The sequence below is a fragment of the Sapajus apella genome, unplaced genomic scaffold (assembly GCF_009761245.1).
Source record: "Sapajus apella isolate SASKATOON/1434 unplaced genomic scaffold, GSC_monkey_1.0 scaffold8, whole genome shotgun sequence".
NCBI classification, from domain to species: domain Eukaryota; kingdom Metazoa; phylum Chordata; class Mammalia; order Primates; family Cebidae; genus Sapajus; species Sapajus apella.
In genome coordinates this window covers 14375778-14393439 of record NW_022436948.1, presented here as the reverse complement: position 1 = coordinate 14393439, position 17662 = coordinate 14375778, and the positions used below count along the sequence as shown (strand labels likewise).

Sequence of the window (17662 nt, the reverse complement as noted above, 5' to 3'; positions counted from 1 at the left end):
CCAGTGGAGATTGGCTGCAACTACCCTACCCCCTACCCAGGCAACCAAATGTGACATCCAAAGAGTCCCTGGAGTGGCCATCTGTCCCTGCCATGCCAGTGTTTATGCTACGTGGGCAGGAGAGGGACAGGCCAGGGAAGGCTCCAGGGTATCCTGCATCAGACCCAGGCCGTTTGTGCCACAAAACAAGACAGTGAGAGAATGGTCCTCCGTCTACCCGGAGAGGCTCCCGGTTCCTAAAGAGAAAGAGCAAGCTCTTTAACTTCCCTGAGGGTGTTCAAAGAACCAGCCTGATACAGATGTTTCTCCTGCAGATGAGCATCGAGCATCTAAATATAAAATGAGATCCCTAATTTTGCAGTTTTTAAAATATTACCTGACTGCCCCCCACCAAAGTTAAACCTAAACATGGTATTTCTGACAATAAAGACTTTAACAAGTTCATAGTGAAGTGCTAAGAGGAACTGGATAACGTAGAAAAGATTCAGATTAGAAAACAACTCCAGCCAGGTGTGGTGGCTCACGCCTGTAATCCCAGCACTCCGGGAGGCCGACGCGGGCGGATCACCTGAGGTCAGGAGTTTGAGAGCAGCCTGGCCAAAACAGTGAAACCTCGTCTCTACTAAAAATAGAAAAATTAGCTGGGTGTGGTGGCGCAGATCTGTAATCCCAGCTACTTGGGAGGTTGAGGCGGGAGAATGCTTGAACCCAGGAGGCAGCGGTTGCAGTGAGCCAAGATAGCACCACTGCACTCCAGCCTGGGCAACAGAGGGAGACTCCGTCACATACATACACACAAAGAAACTCAAGAGTCTCTGAATTCTACAGTTAATGTGACCATTAGACATCCTCATCTAAATACCTCTGTTTATATTCAGAACCAGAGGTCAAGATGTGTGGTAATAGTCACAAGTTTAGAAGTCAGATAAAACACGTTTCAAGTCCAGGGTCAATGCCACAATAGCGAGATTTTAGTCAAGCTACCTGGGTTCCACCAGGTAGACTTGGAAATGAGAATATGCACAGGCAGAGGGGCTGTGAGTGCAATCATGTATTCTATTAGAGATCACAAAGCAGAAGAATGCCAGGCACACAGTAGGCGCTCAACGTTTGCATCTTCCTTTCCAGCCCCAGCCCTCCTTCCACTGCCTTACGATGGCGAGGTGCACCCACCATGTCCAACACAGCTCGAGACACCCCTGGGCAGCATTTGGCCGGCTATCAGCTAAAACTAAGTGCACTGACTCTGCTGGGGGTATTTCTGTTATCTTTCGAACGGGGGACAAAAGATGCCTGACGTGCTTCACCTACCATCTGCATGAAATCTGTTGAAATGCATCCCAAGTATTGGGGGTGAATCCACATTATTCATCACATAAATGTGCTTAAGCTCCCTCCAGGGGGAAGATGGGCTAGCCACTGTGCCTGAAGCCAAGAGATGACACATCCACTCTATGACTCAACTTGAGCAGCTGCAGCGTGAAAATACACACACAGGCTCACACAGAAATGGGGTGACAATTTTTAGATTTGCCCCTTGCTTTTTTTTTTTTTGTTAGTTTTGCTCTTTAACCTCATTATGTTTCTTTGCTCACAGAACCTGGAAGCAACACTGCCATTTCTTCAGACAGCTCTGACCAGGTTTTAATCCCAAAAGAATCCCTTAACACGGTGGTACAGTCACAGCTCTCAGGGACGCATGATCCTACTTCAGGGAGAGAGCTGAAGGGTAACATCATCTGAGAAGGAATGGGGGTTCTGAGGGGCAAAAATCACAGTGGCCGGGCAGTCCAGAAAGGCAGCCAGGAGGAGGTGGACGTGAGCTGACCCTGAAGGAGAGGTAAAATCTGAATCGGCACAGAGCAGGTGGGAAGCCACTGGGGGTAACTGACAAGGACAGGTACCGAGACAGGACTCAGGAAGGCTGACTCCGGTGCGTTGTGTGGCCACTCACTCAGGTAACATTTACGAAGCAGACCATGGCAGTCACTAGAGCCATGCTGGGGCAAGTATAAAGAGAAGTCCAAGCAGCCCACCTCAGAGGAACACACAATAGCAAAGTGGTCAAGAGACCAGACTCTGGGGCTAGGCTGCCTGGGTTCAAATCCTGGTACCTCATTTCCCAATGCTATTGCTTTGGATAGGTTACTTAGAAGAAGAAGTGCTGGCCAGGCACGGTGGTTCACGCCTGTAATCCCAGCACTTTGGGAGGCAGAGGCGGGTGGATCACGAGGTCAGGAGTTCGAAACCACCCCAACCAACATAGTGAAATCCCGTCTCTACTAAAACACAAAAATTAGCCAGGCATGGTGGTGTGCGCCTGTAATCCCAGCTACTCCGGAGCCTGAGGCAGGAGAATCGCTTGAACACAGGACGTGGAGGTTGCAGTGAGCCAAGACTGCGCCACTGCACTCCAGCCTGGGAGACAGAGCGAGACTCCATTTTAAAAAAAAAAAAAAAAAAAAGGAAGTGTTTTCAGAGAAGAACAGAAAATAGGCTGAGGAGAGGAGATCTTGAAGGGAAAGAAGTCATGGGACACTCTGGGCCCAGGGCAGATAAGACCTCAGCTTGGCCTGGAATACGTGCACCTTCAGGGTTAGCCCTTCCTCAGGATGCCCCGGGGGTACAGAGACTACCGGGTAGTTAGTCAAACGGAATCCAGCCCCTGTGGGCACCCTCCAACAAAGAGGGCAGGGGCGAAAGCACTCAGGAAAAGGAAATTTAATAGACAGGTGAAGGGAACCCAAAGGATAGGGGCCGAACAAGGACAGCTGGTGTTTCCAAAGGGCGGTTGTTGTTGTTATTGCTATTACTATTACTATTTTGAGACAGAGTATGGCTCTGTCGTCCAGGCTGGAGTGCAGTGGTGTGAGCTCAGCTCACTGCAACCTCCACCTCCTGGGTTCAAGCGATTCTCCAGCCTCAGCCTCCCCAGTAGCTGGGATTACAGGCATGGGCCACTATGCCCGGCTAATTTTTATAGAGATGGAGTTTTACCACGTTGGCCAGGCCAGCTCAAACTCCTGACCTCAAGTAATCTGACCACCTCAGCCTCCCAAAGTGCTGAGATTACAGGTGTGAGCCACCACGTCTGGCCCATTATTATTTATATGATTATTTTTACCCCTTGAAAAGGGCATGAAACCTAATTATGATAATACAATGAGTCTGTATTATCACAGGAAAAGTGAGAGCTTTGGCTCCACTGTCTGTTGGAGGGTGCTCGTAGGGGCTGGATTCCCTTTCACCAACTACCTGGGAGTCCCTGTACCCGCAGGGCATCCCTAGCAAGGGCTAACCCTGAAGAGTGCACACACAGAGGTCTTATCTGCCCTCTGTCCAGAGAGCCCTTGAAAGGAAGTTTGCTCCAAGCCACTATGTACATTCAGAGAAGGGAGTGGCTACACCGCTGTGCGTCTGGGTGCAGGCAGAGCGGAGCAGCAGGTAAGACTGGAGGAGCAAGTCCCAGCAAGATCTGCAATGCAGGACCCGAATGCTGAGTGGGAAACGCTAAAAGTTACAAAAACCACACCTCGGGAAGCATCTGTCATTCTTGCTCTCTCTCAAGTCCACAGTCTCCTGCTGTGTTCACATTCTGGACCAACCAACATAAGAGCCAAACCTCCTGGTAAAGGTAAAATAATGCATCCCGATGTCACCTGCTAACAAGGTGGAGATGGGTTTGTCCACGAGAGGAAGGCAAAGTTGAAAAGAACAAGGGTAACTTCAAATAGCTAGAAAGCCCCTTTTGGTCGACGTCATTCTCCTCCTAGGAAGTAAACGGGGACTGCATGGGCAGACATCACCATTCCCACTTAGCAAAGGAAAACTGAAGTACAACAGCCCTTTCTGCTGGAATTCCCTAGAAGGGGTCTGTGCCACATACAGGAAGTAGGGAGGGGATCTTTGCAGCATATTTCTTTTCTTTTCTTTTTTTTTTTGAGATGGAGTCTCACTCTGTCGCCAGGCTGGAGTACAGTAGTCCGATGTCAGCTCACTGCAACCTCCGCCTCTCAGGTTCAAGCGATTCCCCTGCCTCAGCCTCCTGAGTGGCTGGGACTACAGGTGCTCGCCACCACACCGGGCTAGTTTCTGTATTTTTAGTAGAGATAGGGTTTCACCACGTTGGCCAGGATTGTCTTGATCTCCTGACCTCATGATCTGCCCGCCTCGACCTCCCAAAGTGCTGGGATTACAGACGCGAGCCACCGCGCCCGGCCCCTGAAGCACATTTCTCCTCGTGGAGTAACTGCAAGCGTTGCACAGGGACCACTTGCTCCGTTCTGTGAAAGCCCCAAGCCTGTCATGCAATAAAGACGTCCAGTTTCACCGCAGCAGGGGGACCCACATGAAATATTCCACTTGAACAAAAGCACTCAGCAGTTTACATCAATGCTCACCCTGTCTCGTTAAAAGTGAGGTGAACCCACGCCCATCAGTCTCAAAACCAGCACGTTGATACCAAGTTTCCCCAGCCACATCCAAATCAATTCCTTCTTCCCCTTTCCCACTATCACGGGGGCAGGCAAAAGAAAAGTCAGGAAGACAGAGGATTATGCATGGCCAACTCCAAAACAAAATAACCATGGGAACCACCCAGGAAGAATGGGAAAGGTTCCCAGGAAACCCATTTCAAAGCCTCAGATTGCAATTGGGGAAACTCAGCAACCCTTTAACCACCAAAACTATTGTCACAAACAACGAACTTTCTATTGTCCCCCAAAAAAGGTGGATTTGGGCAGGATCAAGATAATAAAGACTTTAAAAGCTTCAGTCCTCATTCTCCAGCCTTCTGCAAATGCCACACTTACCCCATTGGAGACAGAAGAAGCTTTGTCAAGACCTCCAAATGTGCCATCTGCAGGGACTGCTCACATCCTAGGTGAGAGACTAGGATTCAGAGCATCATACCCCATGGTACCAACCAGCCTTCTCTTCCTCCTTCCTGGGCTTCAAGTGCAGAAACGTGGGCCTCAGTCCACAGTGAGTCCACCTATAAGAGCAACATAAGAAAGTAATGGGATTTGTGCATCTTTTTTATGTACCTCTAGAGACTGCAAGATTATCTTCAGAAACATTAATATGACAACACATGAAAAGTACCTCATATGTTGTACACACTCAGTACATTAGTATCTAGTATTGTTATTTCCATAAGCAATTCATATTTTAATAAGGAAGCATTGAATGGGCGCGGTGGCTCATGCCTGTAATCCCAGCACTTTGGGAGGCCAAGGCGGGTGGATCACCTGAAGTCAGGAGTTCCAGACCAGCCTAACATGGAGAAACCCAGCTTCTACTAAAAGTACAAAATTAGCCAGGCGTGGTGGTGCATGCCTGTAATCCCAGCTGCTCGGGAGGCTGAGGAAGGAGAATGGCTCGAACCCAGGAGGCGGAGGTTGCAGTGAGCCAAGATTGCGTCATTGCACTCCAGCCTGGGCAACAAGAGTAAAACTTCATCTCTAAATAAATAAATAAACAAATAAACAAAAGAAGCATTTACCAGGCTTAGTTATCTATAGCTTTGTAGAAAGCACCTCGACTGTGGTGATTCTTGCCTACCAAAATCTCACGGTTTATGGCAATACTGAAGCATCTGACTACAGGTACGGGAAGCAGCTTCACGATTCAGTACAAGAGCTCACAAATCAATCCACCCTGAACCATTCAGGAAACAAAACTTTCCAAAAGTGATGATCTCTCCCCTAAAAGCTTTACCAGTGAAAGCCATGCTAACACTTGTTCTCAAGCAACGGCACCAAAATAAACCGGAGAAGCGGGTGTTGCCTTCTCGTTCTCTATTCTCATGAAAGCAACGGCTAGAACAAAATAGCACCACCAGGTCATCGCGGGCAGGCCAGACCAGGCACAGCTAGTCAATCTGCCTTTATTGAAAATAACTCCACACTTGAAGCTGATTCACTACCCAAAATGTAAACGAAGACTCACTCCTTGGGCAAAGCAGAATGACTTTAGCATCGCATCAGAAAGCAAATGAAGGCTTTTCCCAGCTCACAATCCCTTCCCATCCCCAGTCCAGTCCCTTGCAATACTAGATGCATAAGTAAACGCTAACTCATTATGCCATTACGTAGGACAAGGTCCTAATACCCCAGGAGCTTGTCAAATGAGAGACCCTTGGAAGAACCAATGGCTCAGGATTGGGCAAACTCAGTAATGCTATATTCCCTTGTTGGGGAATATTAACCAGTCAACTTCCTCTGTCCGATGCTCTAATTGTGCCTTTTTGGCTACAACATCAACCTTAACACCAAACAATCAACACTTCCCCAAAAGTACTTAGAAACTCCAAGGCCTGAAAAAGTATTCTCAGAAAATGCAATGGCAATGCCAAACTGCTATGGCGCTCACCAGCATCATCTACCTCCAAGTTTAATTCTTTTCTTGTTTTAATTTAATTCTTAGAGATGGGGTCTCACTATACTGCCCAGGACGGCCTCAAACTCTTGGGCTCAAGGAGCCTTCCTGTCTCAGCCTCCTGAGTAGCTGGGACTACAGGCACACACCACCATGACCGGCTTCCAAGTTAAATTCTTGAGTAACTAAATTAAGCAAACATTTCCTTCATAGAAGCAACCCACTAACTTACATCCCAGTCGCTGCCAAGATCTGGGCTTTGTACTCAATTTCATTTTTACACTAAAGGCAGGCAAAAAAAAAAAAAAAAAAGGAAAGAAAGGAAAAAAACAGAAGTGTGGGTAAGATCCTCAAGGAGATGAGATAAACCGGGAGAGACAAAAAAAACCCTGGGAAAGTAAGATCAAAACCGGAGCAAAGAAATGGTAGGATAACCGACTAGGAATATACAATGCAAATACTGAAAATATAGAAGGCGACTCTGATAACGCACTTGCCCATGATGAGGAGAGAACAAATGGGGGAAAATGGTTTTCGTTTTTTTCTACTGCAGTAACTTTGCCTTACTGGAAAAAAGGCATGGAGAGAGGTGGGAAGGTTGGAGACTGGACAAGAAAGGGTCGGAGGCAGAAAACGTTCATCATTGCATTGAAAACACTCAATGTCACTGTTAAATGCCTAGTTTGTGCCAAAGCAGGGATAGAGGCCTTACGTGAATATTCATAATGAAATCTCATTATTCACTGAATTCATAGTGGAACTTCACAATCAGTTTCCATTTCACATTTGGGGAAATACAAGTTCAGAGAGAGTAGGCAATTTTCCTGAGACCACACAGCCTAAAGTGGTAGAACAGGAATTCAAAGCCAGGCCTTTCTGATACCAGCATCGTTTCTGATATACGCAGAAAGAGTCTGTTCTGAGACAACTTTAAAATGCTCAGACTCATGCATTAAATATGAACCAAAATGAAGTGTCTTCTTGAGTCACTACAGCACATTCGTTCTGCTGTTGTACAAGGTAAATCTGTATTGTCAAGTGGGTTGAAAGTACCTACAATTCACATTAAATTACCAGCAAGTCTTATGTAAACTCTAGTTACATTTTCCCAGAACAATATCACGGGGCGTGCCTCAATGAAAACACAAAACCCACCTTGGAACAATTTGGTCCACTGTGTATGGTGTTCACGAACAGAAGGCATATTTTAATGAAACTGAAAAAACATAATCTATGTCACAGATACAAAGATAAATACATGGTGACCTCCTACTTACAGCTAAGGAACTCAGTTGCTTATTTTCAAAGGCTGTTTTCAGGCCTTTTTTGACAGAGTTCCACGGGGCAGAATTTTAAAAATGAATATAAACTCAAGAAAGGAGGTGGCAGGCCACTCGTGGTGGTTCACATAATCCCAGCACTTTGGGAGGCCGAGGCGGGCAGATCACCTGAGGTCAGGAGTTCAAGACCAGCCTGATCAACACAGTGAAACCCCATATCTACTAAAAATACAAAAAAAAAAAAAAAAATTAGTTGGGTGTGGTGGTGCATGCCTGTAATCCCAGCTATACTTGGGAGGCTGAGGCAGGAGAATCACTTGAACCTAGGAGGTGGAGGTTGCAGTGAGCCAAGATCATGCCATTGGACTCTAGCCTGGGCAATAAGAGCGAAACTCCATCTCGAAAAGAAAAGAAGAAAAGAAAGGAGGTGGCCTTTGTTTGTATTCCAATTAAGATACCACCAAAAGCCAAAGTTGGTTCTTCCAAAAGACCAATAAAATTGATAATATGTTAACAAGACTGAAGGGGAAAAGGTACAAACAACGCCATGAATGAAAAAGGAAACATAGCTACAGATGCTATCGTCTTTAAAAATATTATGAGGATATCATGTTCAACATTATACCAATAAATCTGAAATTGTATATAAAATGGGAAAATTTCTGTAAATGGTCTGGTATCTATTAATCAAATTAACAGTTAACAAATAGTCAGACATGGGAGCGCAAGCCTACAGTCCTAGCTACACAGGAGGTTGGGGTGGGAGGATCACTTGAGCCCAGGAGTTCAAGTCTAGCCCGGGCAACAGAGCAATACCCCATCTCTAAAAAGAAGAAATAAGTGAATAAAATTTAAAATACAACCAACCAGAGATGAACCAGCTTATTTACTGGGCGAGGTGGGGAGACAATATGAAAAGATAACAATACAGAAACTGCCATTTTCTCTCACATCTGCATGGTCATATAACAGCATTAACCCCAATTTCAAATGCCCGCATGATGGTATCTTCTAACAGTCCCATGTGACAATATCTAAAAACCTTTGCTCCATGAATAATGCATTTCCCCTTTCTCTAGCTAAGAATTATTGTTCCACAAAACTCTATTAGTCAGTTTCACCAGCATTATCATGAGATCCAGTTTGGTTGTCTTTAGTGTCAAATGAGTTACTAAAGGTTCCTTGGGGGGTGGGGGCCTGAGGGAGTGGGTCGCAAGCCTCCTGTCAGCATCAATTTCACATCTACCTGCCACTGGGTCCTTTCTTGAGCCCAAAACCAGCTAGAACTCAGGGCTCTGGCAATGGATCATACAACCTGTTGTCCTTCCCTAGGCCACGTCTAATATGGTTTAAAAGTAATTTCCTTTCCATCTGTATCTTTAACTTCAAGGAAGCACGAGTCAGAGCAAGCTAAGTGAACTGTGGCCCAGCAGCCTGCCTCCTGACCCCCAAAGTTCAAGGAAAGGTATGCTGAGAAAGTCAGGCAATTCCACTTTGATATTAGAAAAATGATAAAATCAGCTACTGATGTTTTTCTGATTGGACCCACCCCAGACCCGGGAAACAGCATTTGGCTTGCTATAAATACAACAGGAGCCACACATTTTTCACCTTCATTTCTTCCCCTAAAAGTAAGACGATTCTGTAAACATTATCATGAAGGATCTGCTTACGAGAAACAAAAACCAGCTCCAGCTGCTGGTATATTACTAAATTGTTGATCAGGTAGGAAATAACTGCAATCATTAACAGTTAACCCAACAGCCTCCATCTGACCCCTTCAGATCCAGGCCCAATGGAAGCCCACTGACCAGCTCCAGGCTTGAAATAAAACCTATAGCCTGTCTGTGAGAAGCCTCATTTGGGCCAGGTCTGTCCTTTGCTGGAACATACTGTCACTTGCAATGATCCCAGCCCCCAGTGCCACCCTCCACCCAAACTTCCTCTCACACCCCACCCAAAATTGACTTAGGCAATCAATCCAAAGATAAGCCTAGCTGTCACATAAAGACAGACATTAAAAAAAAAAAAAAATGTTCCAGATAAACAAATCACATCTCCACAGCCAGGAACCTAGAGCCGAACTAATTTAATCAGATATAAAATTAATGAGAAATCCGAGACTTCCCATGTCTCACTCCAGGACTCCCATCCAGGTGCGGTCGCGAGCCACAGCTTCTGAATATTTCTTCGGAACTTTTTTTTCCCTTGACTCCCAAGCCTGCCATGGGGTTCATTTTCAATAGCACTGACCTGCAAATACCCAACTCGCAGCGGGACAGCCCCGGGCAGGACGCATCCTGGGTGGGTGAGAGGATCCCGCGGTCTCCTCCCCAACCCCCTATCCCATACAATGATCCTCGCTTACAGAAGTCAAGGAGGAAAGATGAAGCTTTCAAAGCCCGAATCTCTGTACCCTGGAGCCAGAACCAACGTCGCCGGCGTCCCCGGAGCTCAGCAGGCAACGCGCGCCGAGCAGCTTGGAGACGCGCTGGCTCGATCTGGGAAGGGGCTCCGGGGCGCACGGTTCACCCGCCCCAGCTGCATGGCTCAGCTCAGGGCTCTCACCTATCCTCGCCCAGAGCCTCAATCGGCTGCCCGCCCCCGACCACCCGACACAGAGATTCGCCGGTGGAAAGAATCGATTTCAAAATTCAAGCTCACCCCTGCTCAACAAGGCGCGCACGTTTCTCCCGTCTGGCTTCACATCTCTCAAACTTCCAGTAACAGAAATGAGGAAGCAGCAGCCTTCCCCGGCTGCTGGAAGAGGCAGTGGGTGTAACTTGTGAAGTTTCGTGCTATGATGAATCTGGTCACTTGGGTGTGTTGGAGAGGGTTGGTCGCTCCTCCCTTCCTCCTCCCACCATCACCTCCCTCCTCTCCGCCTCCCTCTCCAATTTAATTCTTCTCTCCGGCATTCGCCGGCTGTCACTCAGAATCCCAGCACCCTGCCCACCGCATCCTTGGGAGCAATGTATTTCGAACAGGTCTTAACCATTTTACGGATGAACCTGCTCAACCTGCACAAAGCACAAGTGACTAATATTTTTCTACAGCACATGGCAAGAAGCAGCGCCTCTTAAAAGATGTAAAAGTCCGGGAATATTACATAAGCACCCCCCACAAGTCCTTCACGGGAAGAAACGTGGGTAATTCATCAAGTGGAGACCTGACTCCCAAATATCTACTGAAAACCAGTGAAGGGCAGAAAAATAGGAACCAAACTTTCAGTTAGCTGCCTTTCCTTTAATATGTACTAGAAAGTATTTCAAATATACATCCAGGTGCGGTGGCTCACGCCTGTAATCCCAGCACTTTGGAGGCTAAGGTGGGCAGATCACGGGGTCAGGAGTTTGAGACCAGCTTGACCAACATGGTGACACTCCATTTCTACTAAAAATACAAAAATTAGCCAGGCGTGATGATGCGTGCCTGTAATCCCAGCTACTCAGGAGGCTGAGGCAGGAGAATCACTTGAACCTGGGAGGCAGAGTTGCAGTAAGCCAATATCGCACCTGGGCGACAGAGCAAGATTGTCTCAAAAAAATAATAATAATATATATCTATATATATACACACACACACACACACACACACACTCCATATATTTGAAAAGAATGTAATGAACACCCAAGTGCCCACCATGAAGCATAAAAAATTAAAATTATTAACGTAGTGAAAACTATCTGCAACCCTTTTCCTCGCTGAAATACACCCCTCTTACCTTCCCCCTGGAAAGAAAATGCCCCACATTTCATTTCCCATGAGCAATTTTTGTATCACAGTTTCTAAAAATGTTAACAGGAACATGCTAACTTAAAGTTCACCAGGAAGCCACGCCATGGACACCTCTCTACTGTGTTGGACCCTGGTTTCCAAACAGAAGTTTCCTTAAATAAAACTTAAAATGACCTCAGGTTAAATGAAGCTTCAGGTGGCTGGTTAAAGAGAACAAAAGAAATCACAAAAGAAGAACACAGTAAATCTAAAGTGACAAGTGAGAAGCTATATCTGAGATGGTTGAAGCATTCATGGATGAAATTGACAGATTAATAGAGCATTATCATTTCATAAGGTTTAAAGTTGTGCCAAAAACTAAGGATACTCATCCATGCTATAAGGAACTTTACCCAAAGACACAGGCTACAAAAATAGAAACACAACATTCATTAAAGAAGTCATAATGACTCAAATGCCAGCCAGGGAGACAGCCCAGAAACAATACTCCAAAAAGGGAACTTTCAGATACATTTAAACTTGACTCAATATATGGATATATATTCATATATATTTATATATATATATTCATATATATCCATATATTCACATATATATTCATATGCACATGAACATGAAGAAAGAGATGCCTGGTTCATCTTTATATTCTTGGTAACTCACATAAAGGCTGGTATAAGCAGAAAATCTAATCATCACTTGAAAAATGAATTAAGGAAATAAACAAAAGTGTCCACAAACGTATCTAAAAGAAATGAAATGAGCATGGTGGTTCAAGCCTGTAATCCCATAACTTCAGGAGGCCAAGGCAGGTGGATCACCTGAGGTCAGGAGTTTGAGGCCAGCCTGGCCAACATGGTGAAACTCCATCTCTACTAAAAATACACAAATTAGCCAGGCGTGGTGGTGTGCACCTGTATTTCCAGCTACTCAGGAGGCAGAAGCAGGAGAATCACTTGAACCCAGGAGGTGGAGGTTGCAGTGGGCCAAGATCACACCACTGCACTTCCAGCCTGGGTGACAGAGTAAGACTGTCTTGAAAATAAATAAACAAACAAACAGAATGAAGAAAGAGAAGATTGTCCGGATAGAGCAGCGGTCCTTATTTGGAGGTGATTTTGCCTCTGGGGAACATCTGGCAATATCTGAAGGCATTTTTGGTTGTCACAGCTGGAGGTGCTGCTGACATCTGGTAGGCAGAGTCCAGAGATGCTCCTCAACATCCTGTCATGCATAAAACAGGACCCATGACAAAGAATTCTTCAGCCACAAATGCCAATAGTGCTGCTGCTGAGAAACCCCAATTTAGAAGTTTCATTCTCACCTGTCACTTAATTAATGTATTCCATCTATTCCATATAGCATTATCCATTTGAAAGGTCTCTCCACGGACTTATAAAAATATGAAACAACACTTCTCCTTTTCCACTGTGCAGCATTCAATGGCTGAGAACCATACGTATGGGCTCAGAAGAAAGCAGACACTGAGTGATATCAGAGGCAGGAAAGCATCCCATGGTTTTGGGTGCAGCCTTGGCATCCATGCACTCATCAAGCTAATGACTTACGCTGAATCTAGATGAAAACATTCATGAAAGGGGTGGGAGGAAGAGGATGTAGCGCCAGGGGGCACTGGTTTGAGAATCAGAGATCACCTACTTCAGGGAAGCTGACATAGTGTGCAGAGAGAGATGTGACAGATACAGAAACAAAGCGGGCTTATCGTGGCCCATCAGTCATTTCTCCGTTGACAATCACGAGACTACGCTGGAAGTACCCCACTCAGAACAGGAAGGCGCTTCATCTCATTACAGCATATAGAAAAGAATGTTACAGATCACTCATGGGAAGAGGAAGTTAAGCACCACAAAGTCTGCGGTCAGAGCAGTGGGCTAACACATCTTGCCTACAGGTTTTCTGGTCTCATGATTACCTAACAAGGGTTTCTTTTAGTTCTGGGAGGCCATATACTTTTTTCCCCCTTCTTTCTGATATTATTATTTAATTTCTGCATGGAGGGAGAGAAGAGCTGTTTTTGTTGTTACATAGTGTTTCCTTTGGGGGAGGCAGGGAACAGAAGGTTTGCTCATCTTGAATCTTCTTGAACCCACATATATGATGGGGATGCAATACATACGTGTTGGATTAAGCCAAATAGTCCCCACTTTCTTCCCTATCTCTTGGGTCTAAAAGTAAAAGGTCCCCTGTAGATGCTTCTAAAGAAAAATATCTTGAGATCAAGAGTCTGAGCAACATGTGAACACATTACATAATCCCCGCTGGCTCCATATAGTGGCAGGCAGGTTTTCACAGATCTGAACAGAAGGGCTGACCTGATACAGGTGAAACTCCAATATCAGAACTGGAGAGGCCCCAGGCATTGGCCTCAGGCCTCAAAGGGAAGCAGGACTTAGCCTCCGAGAATTTACTCCTATAGCAGAAGGGCTGTGTCCTCCTGTCCAGGAAGAATGCCAAGCTGTGGGTTCCCCCGCAACACTACTAGACAAGTGGGCAGGAAGGAAGATGCCCTATCCCTCTTAAAGTACCAGCTTCTTAACCTGCGGTGTTGAAAACCACTAGTTTTGCTTTTTAAAAGTTATGCAAATTTAGGAAAAGAAAACATGAACACAGGTCCAAGCCCCATCAACAGCAATGAACTTATACACGAATGTACACTATTTCTGCACCAAAGAAATGCAACCAGTAGGGGGAGCACAGCTGACTTTTGTTGTTACTGTAATTTCTCAAGGTCGGGAAGAACCTGGGGATGATGTTGAATGATACAAAAATAATACACATCGCAGCAAAAGAAAAGATTTATGCATGAACATTCAGAGAAACTGTAAACCATGACAGCCTTAGAAGGGATTTGAATTGTTAGTGGGTATTTGCACAAAAGCTGGCTAAACAGACAGAAGGGGACCACACAAAAAATGAATTCATGTTGGCAAACAATATGTGGTACGTGGAGAAAAGGTCACAAAGCGTTGAACTTCTTTCTCCCTTTGTCAAGTGGATTTACACTCAGAAATGAAAACGTATGGAGAGTTTATGTAAGCTTATTCTCTCCAAAAATTTCAACTCAGTGTTCAGCTTGCTCAATCTCTCTTTACAGATCTACAATAGCTGGCCTTTAAAATTCCTTTCAAATCACATTCTCAATGACACAGATGGCTTCCAAAAGCAAGCATTTTCTGGATTGCTGTTCAAGGATCTCCAGAACCAACTTGGTCAGGAATCAAGGTGTCTTCAAGGTCTGTGAATTTGAAGCCATCACCCACGGAACTTACCTGCACCTTTTCAAACCTTCATAGAACAACCACAAGGTAAGAAGTGCTGGCACAAACCCGTCCTCACCTATGTCACCTAGCAACAGCCTATCAGCAGCAAGGCCAGGGAAGAGTGTGCTCTTCCTCATGTTAGGTGATACACAACAGGGGTGTTAACACCATCAAATCACCTGAATCCAAACACGACTTCCCAGCATAACTGCAGTTCCAAATTCGGATCCTGCTAATGGAATCCATATTTGGAATGGCTATGAAAATGCAGACGGTTGTTCATAAATACATTTTGTGGTTGACTGCCAACTGATTGCCAAAATCAATTTTTTATATTTGAAACTGATGAAAGGTCTAAATATGGATCCAGCCCCCCCCACTCCCATGCTAGGTGATCTGAGAGTCTGTCTGCTCAAGAATACTGCCACATTTGAAAACACTTTAAACACCTGTTTCAGCCCTGGATGGGGTCTTTCTTTTCTCTGAGAGACAAACAAGGTTCACCTTTTAAAGGCAAATTAAAAAAAACAAAAACAGTTCGTTAAATTTGATTTGATGCAAGAATGTTTTACAACTTCAAAGCAAACCTTATGCCAACCAAACTCAGAGACTCTTTACCTAGTTTTCCCTATCTGAAAACAGAAAAACAAATACATAGAGATACTCTTAAAAAATAGAGGGCCAGCCAAAAGAGGCCAGGAAACTCTCATAGCTGTTAAGCACCATCTCCAGAATGCATTGCAGGAAAATTCCCTAAAATCCAAGGGCTTCAATTTCCTTGACCATAAAATGATGATGTTCGATTTAAGTTTCTCTGCCTTCTGAGTTCTATCTTCCAATTATATGTTTCCATGATTTTAAAGCCCCCATTGCTTTCATCACCCCCAAAATTAGATTTCCTTACAGAAGAACAACTTTCATCTAACAAGTCAAAGCCAAGAGGGTCAGCACTCCTCGATGGCCCACATTCTTGTAAGTGAAGCCAGGTTTGTGACTGAAAGGATGAAGGGAAAAGGGAGGAAGTGCAACCAGAGGATAAAGGTGACAAAGAAGGCCGAGGAAACGCCCATGAGCTCTTAGTTCCTACCAACCATAAACCATATGGGGCCAGATGCTGTCCCACCCACACACACAGTAAGGCTGTTGATTTCAAGGGCCCCGGGTGCCTTGTACAAATGGTGCATGTATTCGCGGGGGTAAAAGCATCTAAGTTTTTCCTAGTTTGGGAACCTTTCAGATACCTCCCTGCTCAGCAGCAATAAACAATAATAACTGCCATTGGCACTAGACACAAGATAACATAGAATAACTAATTTAAGAAGCTAAAAGGTCAAGTTCTAATTTCAGTCCTGCCTTTTCTTCAAAGAATGCCAGGATAGCTTTATAATCCTCAGTATAGCCTCTTGAAAAAGCTGGGTCAGGGAGTGTCCCATTGGGGAGGCCTCATTTGGTCATGAGAGAAGCAAGGATACAAACTGAGAAGACCCGGTTCAAGTCCACGTTCCAACGACAACCAGAATAACGAAGAGCAAGCCACTCTGCCTACCCTTCAGTAAAATGGGAACTTAAAATAATAGATGCCTATTGGCAATGGAATGTGTGGGTTAACAGGCTTTGTACTGGGCATATGCCCAACACTGTCTGTAAACGGACAAATGGGCACGAAACATGTCAAGACAATTTTCAGTCAGGAAATAAGCCAACCCTGTATCTTGAACGAGCTTAGCGTTTATCATGTTCTCAATGTTTTCACGTCACGCCACTGCACTCCAGCCTAGGCAACAGAGCAAGACGGTGTCTCAAAAAAATAAAAAATAAGAAAGTGCATCTCTGCTAACACCACAAAATACCATCATTTTCAATTGTCTGTGACTATTCATTGAGCCAATAGCCAAGGGATGGAAGCAGTCTGTGTGCCCATCAGCAGAGGAATGAATAAACAAAATGTGGCATATCTCTGCAATGGGATATTACTTAGCCATTTAAAGTAATGAAGTTCTGATCTGTGTTGCTACATGGGTGAACCTTGAAAATATTATGTTAAGTGAAAAAGTCAGACACAAAAGGACGAATACTGCGTAACTCCACTTATGTCCAAGTTTTCGACATAGATAGTGGTGATGGTTGTACAACATTGTGAATGCAATTAACGCCGCTTAAGTGTATATTTTAAAATGGTTAAGATGGCAAGTTTTATGTTATATGCATTTTACTACAACTTTTAAAAGAAGATTCCAAAAATATAATTTTCAACTTTTTGGCTCAAATATATGTAGCTTTAAAAAAAAAAAAAAAAGGTGCTGGTGTGGTGCAGTGACTCATGCCTAAAATCCCAGCACTTTGGGAGGCCAAGGTGGGCAGATCACTTGAGGTCAGAAGTTCAAGGCCAGCTTGGCCAACACAGTGGAAACCCCATCTCTAAATAAATGAATAAATAATAAATAAGCCAGGTGTGGTGACGCACACCTGTAATCTCAGCTATTTAAGTGGCTGAGGCACAAGAATAGCTTGAGCCCCGGAGGCGAAGGTTGCAGTGAGTCGTAACCATGCCACTACACTGCAGCCTGGGCAACAAGCAAGACTCTGCCTCAATAAAAAAAAAAAAAGTAACAAAAAAGTTGCTGCTGAAAACAAAACTAATCAAAGCTTTACGCACATTAACAAAGCCTTCCATAAACCAACTCTCCCTGTCAAATCACCGTGATCTTCGCACACCCAGATGACTGATAAAATGACATTGCCTCATTTATCAAGGTAAATCTTTCACAATTATAAAGATAAAACAAGGCACACCTTTGCACAGTATGATGGAGTCACAGCTGTATGGAACAGCTGGCTTCCACCAACCCATCCCAATCCCAAATTGCAAAGCAGATCAAGAAACCAAAAAGGGTCAGATAGGAGTCCAGAACCCTAATGGGAAATTAATCAAACAAAAATTCTTTTTTTTTTTTTTTTTGAGACGGAGTTTTTGTTCTTGTTGCCCAG

At 44.8% G+C, this 17662-nt stretch overlaps 1 protein-coding gene across 3 annotated transcripts in view; it reads right to left on the bottom strand.

The window, feature by feature from the left end:
• The window catches only part of TIAM1 (TIAM Rac1 associated GEF 1), a 448677-nt gene that overhangs the window by 228580 nt on the left and 202435 nt on the right, over positions 1-17662 (bottom strand). For 2 of the 3 annotated variants that reach the window (XM_032277050.1, XM_032277051.1), the window contains exon 3: positions 4812-4993. The gene's annotated coding sequence lies outside the window, so the exon portion shown is untranslated. Of the gene's footprint in view, positions 1-4811; positions 4994-10322; positions 10554-17662 lie in introns of those variants that run through there. The other variant, XM_032277049.1, reaches the window with a different exon arrangement.